At 45.0% G+C, this 13,304-nt stretch overlaps 1 long non-coding RNA gene across 1 annotated transcript; it reads right to left on the bottom strand.

The window, feature by feature from the left end:
- Nucleotides 1–410: 410 nt before the first annotated feature.
- LOC309354680 lies at nt 411–6,713 on the bottom strand. The gene is made up of 3 exons (XR_014162376.1): nt 6,605–6,713; nt 4,125–4,304; nt 411–2,644 (listed from the first exon to the last, which is right to left on the bottom strand). It is a non-coding gene; the product is annotated as an uncharacterized lncRNA (long non-coding RNA).
- Nucleotides 6,714–13,304: the final 6,591 nt, after the last annotated feature.

The following is a 13,304-nucleotide window of genomic DNA, read 5'->3' as shown; positions in this document are numbered from 1 at the left end:
AACTGTAGACTTTGCTGTGTTCTATTACTTTGCTTTCCAATGGGGATGTACAGATAACCTTTGCAGATTGACCTTCTAACATTGCTTACTTTCGCTCAGGTAAACACAGTAAACATTTTGAACAAATTCAAAACCTGAAAAAAAAAGCTGGAATCCATACTCGGCTTTTCTAATATTCCAAATTTTGCACCTGAAATTCAGCTAAAGGGAAAACAAGTATAGTAAATTATGTATCTAGAAACTGTCAAACTAAACACTTTTCTAATTTGGGAGTGTAGGGTTGTTGTTTTGTTTGTTTGTTTTAAAGACTCAAATTAAACAACATAATTGGAAATGTTAAAAAATAATATAATTAATTTTATTCAATAGCAAATTTAAAAGAAAATTCAAGTTAAGAAAATTAGGCTGAGAATAATTTTACTCAAATATTTTAGTTGAAGAACTTGGAGCTATACACAGCTAAACCATATTATATATTTTTAAAAATGGAATATATGCGAAAAAATAACTTCATGTTAAAAAATCAGCAAATGTGATTTAGATACATTTGCTAGTTAAGGAAATGTGTCTGTTGCCTTGTTTACCTGATTATCATACCATCCAACAACAAAAACACATTAATTTTCCAGCTTTAGCTAAAAATGAATTTTGCTCATAGGCTTAAGTCTCAGCAGGCCCTCTAGACAAAGTAAGCAGGTATTACTGTGTTAAAAACAGCATGACATGGGGCGCTTCCAGAATATCGCTGTTTTGTGAGTATGATTCAGTTGAATTGCCAGGAAATTCAGGTTGCACAATTAAAGTGGATTTAGGCTCTTGCATAACAAACCCCCTTCCCAAAAAAATTGATTTTTTTTCAAGGAAGGCAGCAAGGAAATGCATTAGAAAGTGTGAGATAACAATGGCTTGACACAATATTCTATAACCTCCCTGTAAAATTTGTTGCAAACCAAGCAGGATGAATATTCAATAAACAGATTGTCTGGAAAGTGACCATGGTAAAGGGCACTTGCAAAATCTAATTCAGTCCATATGGACATTGCCAATGATGCCAGAGCTACTCAGCTGCTTTGAAAGACACGTTCTGTTAAATATGTTGGCATCTTGAAGCAGTGTTGTTGTAAGCATGTGGACCTTTCCAAAGTAAACATAACTGCATTCAGCACAATATTGTATGTTTATATACTTTCAGCCAAAGGAAGCTGATTAGTCAAGAATCTCTTATTTTCTGGGGCAAACATGAAGGGCTTAGCTTTAGCTGCAGCTCAAGAAGGGGTGGCTTTTTTGTGGCCATCCTTGTTGGACTCCACATCCCATCAGCCACAACTAGCATGGATAATATTCAGGGATGCTAGGAGTCCAGCAACATTTGGAGGACCACAGGTTAACCACCCCTGGTATATGTAGTTCAGAACCTGTTTTTCAATGCAACTCCATAGCCCAGGGACATGTGCAATGATAGTAAATAAAAGTGCATTTTAACATGTGCAACGTATATTCTGCTCAGTGCTACAATATAATTATAGTCAGCCACCACCCATTTAGGATTTGTTTTTTTAAAAAAGGACGTACAGGGGAGAATATGTGATTTCCAAGCAGACGCAAGCCCTAAAATTTCTTGTTTTGAATTTCATGCTGCCAGTTGAACAACAGATACGGCTACAGAACAATACAATCGACACAAGACAAGTTTTCTTCGACTTGGTGGCTGTTTTGTTTGATGGGGTCGCATTACCTCAAAACCACATAACTCAGCCACTGGCTTGGCAAATTTACACGGTCACGATTTTCACGGAGTATCTGTTTTCCTCATATTCCCTTCTACGTACTGATTAATCAACTGGACGACAATTGATAACAAGAGGCAAGCATTTCTCTTTGTCTGGCTCCTGGTGCTACATCCCCTACCCAGGGACGGCAGACAAGAATTGTCTTCCCCATCCCCCACCCCACCCCCTTATGTTAAGCAACGGCCAAATAATGACATTATCTGCCAATGCACTTAGTCGCTGGTGCCTTAGACAGCCTCTGGGAGCTGTGCTTTAATTATAACTGCATTTCCTAACAGGCTTCAGTTCATATCCCCATTAAAAAATATCAATGCACAGCAGCATTTGCGCGACACAAGGCCTGTCTGCCCTTCCCTCTGCGGAGTTCAATAGAAGCTGCTAATCCGCGGTGGGGAATGGGCTATAGCTGGTCTACATCTAAGGCCTTTGAAGATAAAGCTTCAAGAATCCCGAATTCAAAGAAGCATCAGGCTCAGACGGGGTCAGTTCATCCCCGCGGAATGCCTCATGAGCTAGCTAGAGGGCTATGGCAATGTGTCTCGGTGCAGCGGAACAGCCACATTTAGCTACTATGCCCAGGGAGTAAATGGTAGTCAAATTTAGGGTCAAGAAGAAATTTCTCCGCATTTTAAAACTGCTTAGTGGTTCTGATGGTTTTTGGCCTTCTACGCCGTCCTTTCCCCCTCGAATGAACCCGGCGGGCTTTGTTTCAGAGTGCATTATTGCAGACCTTCTCTTCTTTGACACGTGGCATGGGTAACATTCCTGCTCCTTGAGACATTGAATCCTGGTCTCATTTTAAATACCTGCTGAAAGTAGTGTTTGAAGTAGCTCCTTATTGTAATGCTCCGTTCCTGCCATTGAAAATGAGGGTGAGAACACATTTTAATGAAGGTCGCTCAAGGACAAAACACCTTGTAATGTTGAGGCATAATGAGGAACATCAAGCTTTCTATAAACTAGGGCATGAAGCAGTCCATTATGGAGAGCCACAGGTTTGTCGGAGATGAAGGTGATCTCTGGAAGAACTGGAGTTTTTCTGGGATACTGCCTGTTCTGCATTGTGTGAAACTAAAAGAAACACTGAATTAATTTGTAGCCCTTTTCAAATTGGTTACAGAGATTGCTAAGGTTTTAAAATTAGTTATCACTACTGTATTATGATTATTACTATTCTTCACCTGATGTTTCATGCTATGAAATTATTTTTTCATCTGGAATGCTTTTGCAGCTTTCATGTTTGTTAATATTTTCCATGACCTATTTGATAGATTTGCAACAGCCTATGGCCATTTAAGCCAATGATTCCATTTGCTGGCCTACCCTATGGACCTAGGGAGGAATTATTTATAGAACAGGAGTGTCCCAAATAAGAATCCTGAACTGCCTAGAAAAGGAGCCATTCCTAAGATATCATGTAAGATTATATTCAACACTAGTCCTTTTCAGTGTAGACCCAGTGACGTTAATTAATTTAGCTGCATTAATTTCACTGGGTCTATTCTGAGTATGACCAGCATTGGCTACAACCCTATGACATTTGTGTGTGCATTTTGCCTGCTAGTGCAGAAAGACAGTGCTCTGTAGTGCCTAAAACAGGCATAGGCAAACCTCCGGCCCTCCAGATGTTTGGGACTACAATTCCCATTATCCCTAGCTAACAGGACCAGTGGTCAGGGATGATGGGAATCGTAGTCCCAAACATCTGGAGGGCCAGAGTTTTCCTATGCCTGGCCTAAAATGTAAAGGCACAATTGCCTGCAGATACAGTCATACCTCATGTTACGTTTCCTTCATGATACGTTTTTTCAGGTTGCGTGCCGTGGCAACCCGGAAGTACCGGAAAGGGTTACTTCCGGGTTTCACTGCTCGTGCAGGCACAGAAGTGCTAAATCGCGCTTTGCGCATGCGCACAAGCGCCAAATCGCACAGTGCACCTGTGCAGATACGGCGCTTCAGGTTGCGGGCTTTTCATGTTGCGAATGGGCCTCTGGAATGGACCCCGTTCGGAACCAGAAATACCACTGTACACACTGTACACACACCCAAACACACACACTTCTTCTGCCTCCACTTGTGAGCATAGCTTCCTCACAAGTCAGGAACAAGAGACAAACTTGACATTAGTAAAAATCCAGCCCACCAAACTCCTACCCTGCCACTTAGGTTCTGGGCTTTCCCTGACATTCCACAATTTGTTCTCCATGCTGCGGCTGATAACATCTAATCAAAATCCTTGTCTCTTTCAAAGTGTGTGCCACACTTAGACACATGGTTACAATCAGTATTGGTAAAAGGACACAGGAGGCCGTCTTTCCTTTGCAGAACTCTCACCGTCAGCTATGCCTCGGTTTCTCTATGGTGTGGCAAGACAGATAATGTTCCAGTAGTCTGGTTCTTCCGCCCTGGGAGGAGGCTGCACTGCTCCATTCCCAACCCTGCCTTAATTTGCTGTCACAACACAATGGACAATACCAGGCAATGTGATCAGGAGATTGCTAGCGCAGCAACAGCCTGCAGGAAGGAGGAAGATGCGTCAAGTACCAGCCCCTCCACACCACGCTAAAAGCTTCGATTGTTCGGCTGCGTTAACAGGAAGATAGGAAACCACAAAGCCCATTAGCTTCATGAAGAAAGCTCCTAAATCATTAATGGCAAAAAAAAGTAGCCTGAGATGTCAACTCCCAGCGGCTGGCCACAAAGTCACTGGCCTCAGTATCCTACCAAACCACACTGTACAAGCCAACATATTTTTTTGTGCCACTTTGCTCCTGTTTTCTCACAATTGCCATTTAATTGAATAAAAAAAGAAAGACAAGTGTAGCTTGGAGAATGAGTTGCCGGCCACAAGAGGCCCCTTGTAACTTTAAGCGCCTGCTTGGAAAAGGTTGCCCCCGCAACCTTTTCCCATCATAGTGCTATGGTGAGAGAAAAGCTGTCTTTGGCTGAATGTGCCCTTCCACGCAGGCACACGTGGCATTTCCAGGCATCCTCAGGGATCCGATTGCTTCTGTGATGACCGGAACACTGATTACTGATTCGAGCCAGCAAGTGAGAGTGCACTGACCTCAGTGCTGATCTTGTATCCTACTTTACAGAAGATGGTCCTCTGTTTGAAGGGTTATCTGGCTCAAGTTCAGATAAGAACCCCAAGAAGGGAAAGGAAGCAGGGGCCTTGAAACTGCCCATCAACAGTTAGCACACAGCTCAGCAAGCATACAGGTTATTTGCTTACAGATTTCCCCCACTATGGGAGGGCGGGGTATTAATATTATTATTATTTGTTATTAAAATTGCACTGGTTATTTCTAAATTTGCATCTACACATTGAGCGCATGCAAAGTCTACACGGCCTCTTTTGTCCTGTTTTTTATGATGAATTTCCTCTTTCCGGCACTCCACTGTCTCTGCAGACTACACTTAGGATTCTTTGGGAGTGGGGGAGATAATTAAATTGGAGCAAAAGGTACGGTATATATACGTTTGTCTTGAGGAACCACTCCTGAGCAACTCTCCGGTTCAAAGCTGTAAGAAGAAGAAGAAGACGAGTTTGGATTTGATATCCCGCCTTTCACTCCCTTTAAGGAGTCTCAAAGCAGCTAACATTCTCCTTTCCCTTCCTCCCCCAGGGCGGCTGGATGCACCAGGGTTCTCAAACCAAAGGACTCACTGCTAAAACTGCCAAAATCAGAGCTTTTGATTTATAATAGGTGTGAGCAATTCTATATGTCTTGCTTACACCACCTTTGAGCCTCTTTTGCAATCTCTGGGTGGGGCCAGTGGGTGCTTCCAGGCAACCTGCTTGTTTATCACTCATCCCAATTTGCTTGCAGAGAGTTCAGACAAAGTTATCTATTTAATGAGCAATCACTCTGATTTCCTTGCAGAAAGACTAGATGACATTGCGTCAAAGTAAGCACTTCCTGCTGCATTTTACATCACTTTCCTTCTCATAAAATATCTAGTCTTTTTTTGGGGGGGTGAGTTAGTTGGACAAGAGCAGAGGTCAGCAAACTTTTTCAGCAGGGGGCCGGTCCACTGTCCCTCAGACCTTGTGGGGGGCCGGACTATATTTTTTGGGGGGGGGAAATGAACGAATTCCTATGCCCCACAAATAACCCAGAGATGCATTTTAAATAAAAGCACACATTCTACTCATGTAAAAACACCAGACAGCCCCCACAAATAACCTAGAGATGCATTTTTTTAAAAAAGGACACATTCTACTCATGTAAAAACACGCTTATTCCCTGACTATCCGCGGGCTGGATTGAGAAGGCAATAGGGCTGGATCTGGCCCCCAGGCCTTACTTTGCCTACCCAGGGACAAGAGCTTCAATGGCATGAACCAAATTTACTAGTATGCGACTGAATCCCACCTGAAAGTACCAACAGTCTGGATGTGCCCTTTATGTGAATATTTCGCCTTTTTTAATGCAGAAAATGGTGGCTAGGCATTCTCTGGCTAGTCCCAATTGGACATTCACATATTAAATCATTTGAAGAGGGAATTTGTTTTAAACCTTTTGTAAAATAAACAAATCAAGTGCCTCGGTGTAACAGAGGAAAGAGCAGCACCTAGGAATTGAATTCTTCTTTCATTCTGGTTTCATTTCAAAACACTTTTTGCACAGCTCCCTTGAAATAATGTTTCCTTGGAGGGATTGGAGTGTGGGTTACATTGCCAGTATTTGCAGATAGATTCTCCCTTTAGCACGGAATGTGGGTTTTAGGGATGGCTTCACAAATCTTCAGGAGAAATAAACAATGGATCTGTCTTTCGGACGAAGGGAATCTCCAGCTACCCATCTTACCTGGCAGTGGAAACAGCAGATGAATAGCCTGAAGGCATATGACGCAGGTTTTGACTGCTGAAGCTAAGCAGGCATTGATGTAAGCTGCCTGGATGTAAGTTGTCTGAAACCTTCCAAGGAAGAGAGGGGAGTAAGTGAAACAAATAAGCAAAGAACAAGACAGAGTCCCTGCTACACCTCTGCTTCTTCTCCAATCTCGGGAAAGGTTTCTGGCACTTCGGTGATGGTGCATGGCCCCAGGCGTCCCATGGAATGCTATCCCATAGGGCTTCCCACTCCTAGTCCTGCAGAGACAACCCACAACCAAATACAGAAGCTGACCTTAGAAGGAGGAGCACTTTCTTCTAGCATCCCATCTTCCAAGGCAAAAACTCAAGTCGCTGCTATTTTCAGAATAGCTAGGGGTGGAGCCAGTTGGATACCCCTCTAGGTACCAGTGCAGCAGGCGTTGTGACCCAGCATGTGCCTATGACCTCAGCCCCTCCAAGTTTCCCTATTTTCCAGGAACAGCCCCAGGTTTACAGAAGCCGTCCTGGTTTCTGATCTGATCCCAAAATGTCTTGCTTTTCCTTAGGACATCCCTATTTTCATCAGAGAAATGTTGGAGGGGACATCTCTACAACCGTACCTTGGAAGCCAAACGCCTTGGCACTCGTATGTTTTGGCTCTCAAACGTTGTAAACCCGGAAGTGAGTGTTCTGGTTTGCGAAGGTTATTTGGAACCCAAATGTCTGATGGGGCTTCCACAGCTTCTGATTGGCTGCAGGAGCTTCCTGCAGCCAATAAGAAGCCGTGCTTTGGTTTCCGAACATTTTGGAAGTCGAACGAACTTCTGGAACGGATTCCGTTTGGCTTCCAAGGTACAACTGTATTTTCATTGGACAAATATTGGAGTGTATGTGATAGAAGTCTTTTTTTCCTTGTCTGCCTTGAATCTTCCAGCATTTGTTCGGAAGATGCCCCTTGCTCTTGAGCAGATCAGACCTGGAATAGTCTGTCACTCCATGTAAACAAGATGTGCAGTTCGGTGTTAGAGCGCACACCACCAAGGCAATGAAGGAGGCTTGAGCACAATATACCAAACTGCAGCCCCTTCCTCCGGTTCCTTGCATCCATGTTGTGGGAAGTTCCAAATGGAAGCGAAGAAGCTTCTGCTATGCCCTCGAGGGCCCTGGCAGCCGATCCTCAAGGGCGACGGTGCTGGGCTAAAGGTTAAAAGCAAAGGGTGAGCTTGTCACATTTGCAGATCGGGAGCCGCGGGCAACAGCGCTGATCTCATCGCAGGCAGGGAAAGATGTTAATCCAGAGCAAACGATCAGCGTCAATATTTCAAGCAGTGCATTAGGCGCAGTCAATTTCAGTTAAGGCTGCGCCTGGCTTATGTATAATTCAGCAACACAGCCCTGCCGCCACAGCCAAGGGGCTTCAGTTCTCCATAGCCTTATTGTTTATTAATAGAAGCACTACACGGAATGGGGAGGGGGAGAGGCTGTCTATATTAAGCCTCAAGATTACATGCGCACAGCTACGCAACCCCAGAGGTACCCACGTTTCCTCTCCGCCACCCCATTGCCTGCAAGAGGTCGCGTGCCCCTTTTTGGCCCTCAGAGAAGGCCCAGCTGCTGAACATAAAGCTTGCCACCCTCAGATGAAAAGGCCGCTTTGAAGGCTGCATCTTCTCTGCAAAGGAAATTGCAGCGTTTTCTCTTTCCGCAGACGAAATTGTTGCTGCTCCCTGGGGGAAGCTGATTTGATGAGCGAGGGCGGAGCTTAGGGAGAGAAAGCATGGAAGATGGGGGCAGGGGAGGCAGGCAGCAATGGAAGTGGGTTGGAAGCCAAACTCCTCCGCGTTCACTGTGACAGGAACTGGGAGCCACTGGATGCAAGGACGCCTAGACGGCTGGATACTCAAACATGGCGCTGGCCTTAACCAATCAGCTGGTGTGATTAATCAAATGAAGCTCAAAATTATTTCGTGGGGTTGGCAGGGGTGTCATTATCAGCTTCCTGTGTTCCAATGAAAGAAACCAAAGACTCCAGAAATTGGGATCCCTGAAGAACCCACCATTTTGCAAGGCCCTCGTGCCCTCCTCAAAATTCCAGACAAGTTTGATTGGGGTGGGGGGTGCGACGGGGAGAGAGAAAATGGAAGTAAGTGGATGAATTGTCTTCTAGGGTGAAACTGTAGTGATATATCTCTCTTGTGGCCAATGAGAACGGCAAACAACTGAAGGTGACAGCGGTCAATTGAAATCAACATTCATGGGCCTTTTAGATGTGGGTTTTCCACATGGCAATCTTTGATTGCTGAAGCTGTTTTGAAGCTGGTGTTGGTGTAAAATATGGAATTTATGAGCATACTGAAATTGAAGCTCAAGAGCGGATATAGTATAGTGAGGGGTGGGGGGCCTGTGGCCCTCCAAATGTTGACTCCGGCCCCCATCAGCCTCAGCCAACATGGCCAACTGTCCGGGATGACAGGAGCAGGAGTCTAGCCACATCTAGAGCACCACAAATTCTCCGCCACTGATGTAGCGACTGGAGTACCGAACTAGTAGTGATGTAAATGAATCACCTGCATTTCCATTTCATTTTCTTTTGTATACTTAGCTGCTGCGTGTGGCTTGATTTTAATCAGGAACTGCGGGGAGCAAGGGGGGGGCTTAACCTTTTCATCTGCCATCATAGTTGTGCTTTGCAGCTTCTGCTATTGGTCCAGACAGGAAAGCTCCCTGTGGCATCAATGGAAGATTCCTTTCCCCAGTTGATAGCAACTGGGGCAGGGGATGGCGGCATTTCCTTCATAAGCACGGTCCATGTGGAAACGGGTTAAAAGCAACACGCCCACATGCCATGTCCTGACCCAGACCCTCCAGTGTCCCTATTTTCCAGGGACAGTCCCAGATTTACAGAAGCCACCACAGTTTCCAATTTGATCCCAGAATGCCTCCTTTTTCCTTAGGATGTCCCTGTTTTCATTGGAGAATGGAACGTCAGATGGACGGGGTATTATTATTATTACAGTAGTACCTATGGTTAAGAACTCAATTCATTCCAGAGGTCTGTTCTTAACCTGAAACTGTTCTTAACCTGAGGTACCACTTTAGCTAATGGGGCCTCCTGCTACCACCATGTTGCCGCCACACAATTTCTGTTCTCATCCTGAAGCAAAGTTCTTAACCTGTGATAATATTTATGGGTTAGTGGAGCCTGTAACCTGAAGCATCTGTAACCTGAAGCGTATGTAACCCGAGGTACCACTGTATGATGATGATGATGGAATAGGGCATCCCTATTTTCATCAGAGAAATGTTGCAGGGTATGAAATCCCTCCTCCTTTGGTGAAAATTATAGTAAGAAACAGAGCTGCAAGGGGAATGTTAAGGGCCACATCCAATATGGTCCCAGGCACTGGTGATTGGTGGCCATTGGGGCTGGTAGGGAAGAAGAAGAAGAAGAAGAAGAAGAAGAAGAAGAAGAAGAAGAAGAAGAAGAAGAAGAAGAAGAAGAAGGGGAGTTTGGATTTGATATCCTGCTTTATCACCACCCTAAGGAGTCTCAAAGCGGCTAACATTCTCCTTTCCCTTCCTCCCCCACAACACTCTGTGAGGTGAGTGGGGCTGAGAGACTTCAAAGAAGTGTGACTGACCCAAGGTCACCCAGCAGCTGCATGTGGAGGAGCGGGGAAGCGAACCCGGTTCACCAGATTACGAGTCCACCGCTCTTAACCACTACACCACACTGGCTCACTGGGAAGAAGACAGGGAGCCCCTACAGTAAGTGGAGGCAGAGCCAGCTGAGTCCCGCCTCATCCCCATTGTTCACTTTCCTGCATTCTAGAAGGGGCAACACTGAGACTAAGGAGGAGGAGGAAAACGACAGCCAGGGCCACCCCACCTGGACTGGATATAGTAAGGAAGGCCAGACTGAAGTTGGTGGGGCAGTGCCAAATGGACCAGGCCTCCAGTGAGCCTAAACTACTGAAGTGCAAATCAGGAAGTCGTCCATTTCAATGTCTCCTCCATGACAAACTCTCTCTGCTTGTCCTTAGGCAACCCATTATTCCAGCAGCTTCGCTGAGAAAGACACCTGCCTACCCATTCAGGCGGCTGTTATAAGGATTAAAATACGGCAATGCATTTAATTTTTAATATAGCATTTTACTGTTATGTTTCTTTTAAATGTGAGCCACTTTGGGAAATTAGTGTGAAAAATCAGAGTGTGAATAACCTGGGAATAAATACATAAATGAAAAGGGATTTTCCTTGCATTTCATTATTACATTTCTATTAAAGTGCTATATAAATGCTGTCATTAGTATTCCTACATGAAAGCTGGGTAGATTGATTTAAAACAAGGCAATTGAAAGCTGGCTGCCAAGTTCCTCATCATGTTAAAATTTGTATTATTATTTTTAATTGTTTAATCCAGCCCAGATGAAAAAGAAGACAGCAATATGCATTTTTCCCCCTCAGCAGTAAGTCTTGCAGTTTTCAGCTGGTCTTATGCTTAGGTAACTGTATAGAATTGCTCTGTATATTTGACTTTTCCTTCTGACAATGAGTGGTGGCTTTCAGTGGCGTAGCGTGGGTTGTCAGCACCCGGGGCAAGGCAAGTAATTTGCGCCCCCTAACCCGTGGATTTGCGCCCCCTAACCCATGGATCTGCGCCCCCTAACCCTAACCCCCAGATGTTGCGCCCGGTGCAGCCGCCCCCCCTGCACCCCCCACGCTACGCCACTGGTGGCTTTGTATTATTAAGCTGTCCTCTCTATTTAAAAACAAATGTAGCTGAGGCTGCATTCACACTACAGTTTATTCCATTTCCCCAGTGTTTCCCTAACTCTTAATTTCCGTATTATAATTGAGCTTTCACATGACGTGAAAGCCACTTCTGGAAATCTAGTGGAATGTAGTGGAAATTTAGCGCTTATTTCCATGTTAATTGCCTCCAGAAAAAAAATCTGCTTGCAACCCCATTAAGCCAGAAAATTGCAAAGTGACAAAATCTGTTATTTCCTGCTGTTTTCATGGGTGCATCATGGAGGAGCAGTAGTGAGCAGGGAAGTTGTTCATGGATGTGTATTCTTGTGTCACCACACTCACTGCTATGAATGAAATTTAATACAACGTACATACCGGTACAGTCACACCTTGCGTTACAGATGCTTCAGGTTGCGCGTTTTCGGGCTGCGCGCCGTGCTGAACCCAGAAGTACTGGAATGGGTTACTTCCGGGTTTTGGCGCTTTGCACATGCGCAGAAGCGCTGAATCGTAACCCGGACGTGTGCAGAGGCGGTGCTGTGGGTTGCGAACGTGCCTCCCGCACAGATCACGTTCTCAACCTTAGCGTCCACTGTATATTGATCAAAAAAAGGTGCAGTTGCATAACATCAGGTACTGTACAGTGGTACCTCGGGTTACATACAGTTCAGGTTACATACACTTCAGGTTACAGACTCCGCTAAGCAAGAAATAGTACCTCGGGTTAGGAACTTTGCTTCAGGATGAGAACAGAAATCGTGCTCGGTGGTGCGGCGGCAGCAGGAGGCCCCATTAGCTAAAGTGGTGCTTCAGGTTAAGAACAGTTTCAGGTTAAGAACGGACCTCCGGAACGAATTAAGTACTTAACCCGAGGTACACTGTATTACAAATGGGAATGTTAGAAAACAGAAGTGCTAGCATTATAATCAGGAAAATGAATACAAAACTACCCATGTTAAATAGGAAGCCTCAGGAGGCTGTGAATGTCAGGGAGGAATATGGGCAATGCCAGGGTGTGGGGAGGAGGGCAAGTGCCCCAATCCAAACAAGGAGCTCACCCTGCCGTAAGCCCCTGCCCCATTGCGGGACACTTCAGTAACATATGCTGTTGTTGTTTCTTTACTTTCAGAAATCTTAACATGTGGCATACAACTCACTCACTTAGAAATATACTTTGCCCCTTTCTGTCCCTGCCTCAAAATGTTTTCCTGTGCTACTACAGGATAGGCACGGTGTGGGGTTGAGAGGATCCATATGAACCTGTTCGGACCCTGAGATCATCTTCTGAGGCCCTTCTTCATGTGCCTCCTCCACAAGATGTCCAGAGGGTGGCAACACAAGAATGGGCCTTTTCTTCAGTGACTCCCTGTTTGTGGAGTGCTCTCCCCAGGGAGGCTCGTCTGGCGTCTTCTGTTCCTTTTCAACCAGGCCTTTGGTTGATTGACATCTAATGCCTTTTTAAATGTGTTGTGGGAGGGGGATTATTGGTTCATTTTTGTTATGTATTTTGGGTTTTTTATCTTATATATTTATGTTGTGAACTACCTTGAGATGTATGGATGACGGGCGGTCTACAAATTTAATAATAAGTAAATAGGATCTGCTTAACCCAGTGGAGGCTGGTCCATTAGGGTGAATCGGTCTCCACTAGTCTCAGTCTGACCTCACCTAATCCAGACCTGCCTATCTTCTTACTTACAACCAGTCAGTGGTGAGGTGGCTCTGCCTTTCAGCAGCTCTAGCGCCACCTACTGTTGGCCTCCTGGCCTTCTGCCCTATGAGCGGTAGATACCACTGGCTTAACAGTTCTGCTTCTCAAAATCTGTTCCCTTCCAACTTCTTTTCCTCTTCTGATGAAAAAAAAGATGATGCAATTATCTACATCTTTTTCTCTCAAGTAGGAAAGTGTGCTGGTCCTGGGAGGATTGCCCGTGAAC

The sequence above is a fragment of the Podarcis melisellensis genome (assembly GCF_964234715.1).
Source record: "Podarcis melisellensis genome assembly, chromosome: 13".
Classification (NCBI taxonomy): domain Eukaryota; kingdom Metazoa; phylum Chordata; class Lepidosauria; order Squamata; family Lacertidae; genus Podarcis; species Podarcis melisellensis.
This window is presented reverse-complemented; position numbering and strand designations above follow the sequence as displayed.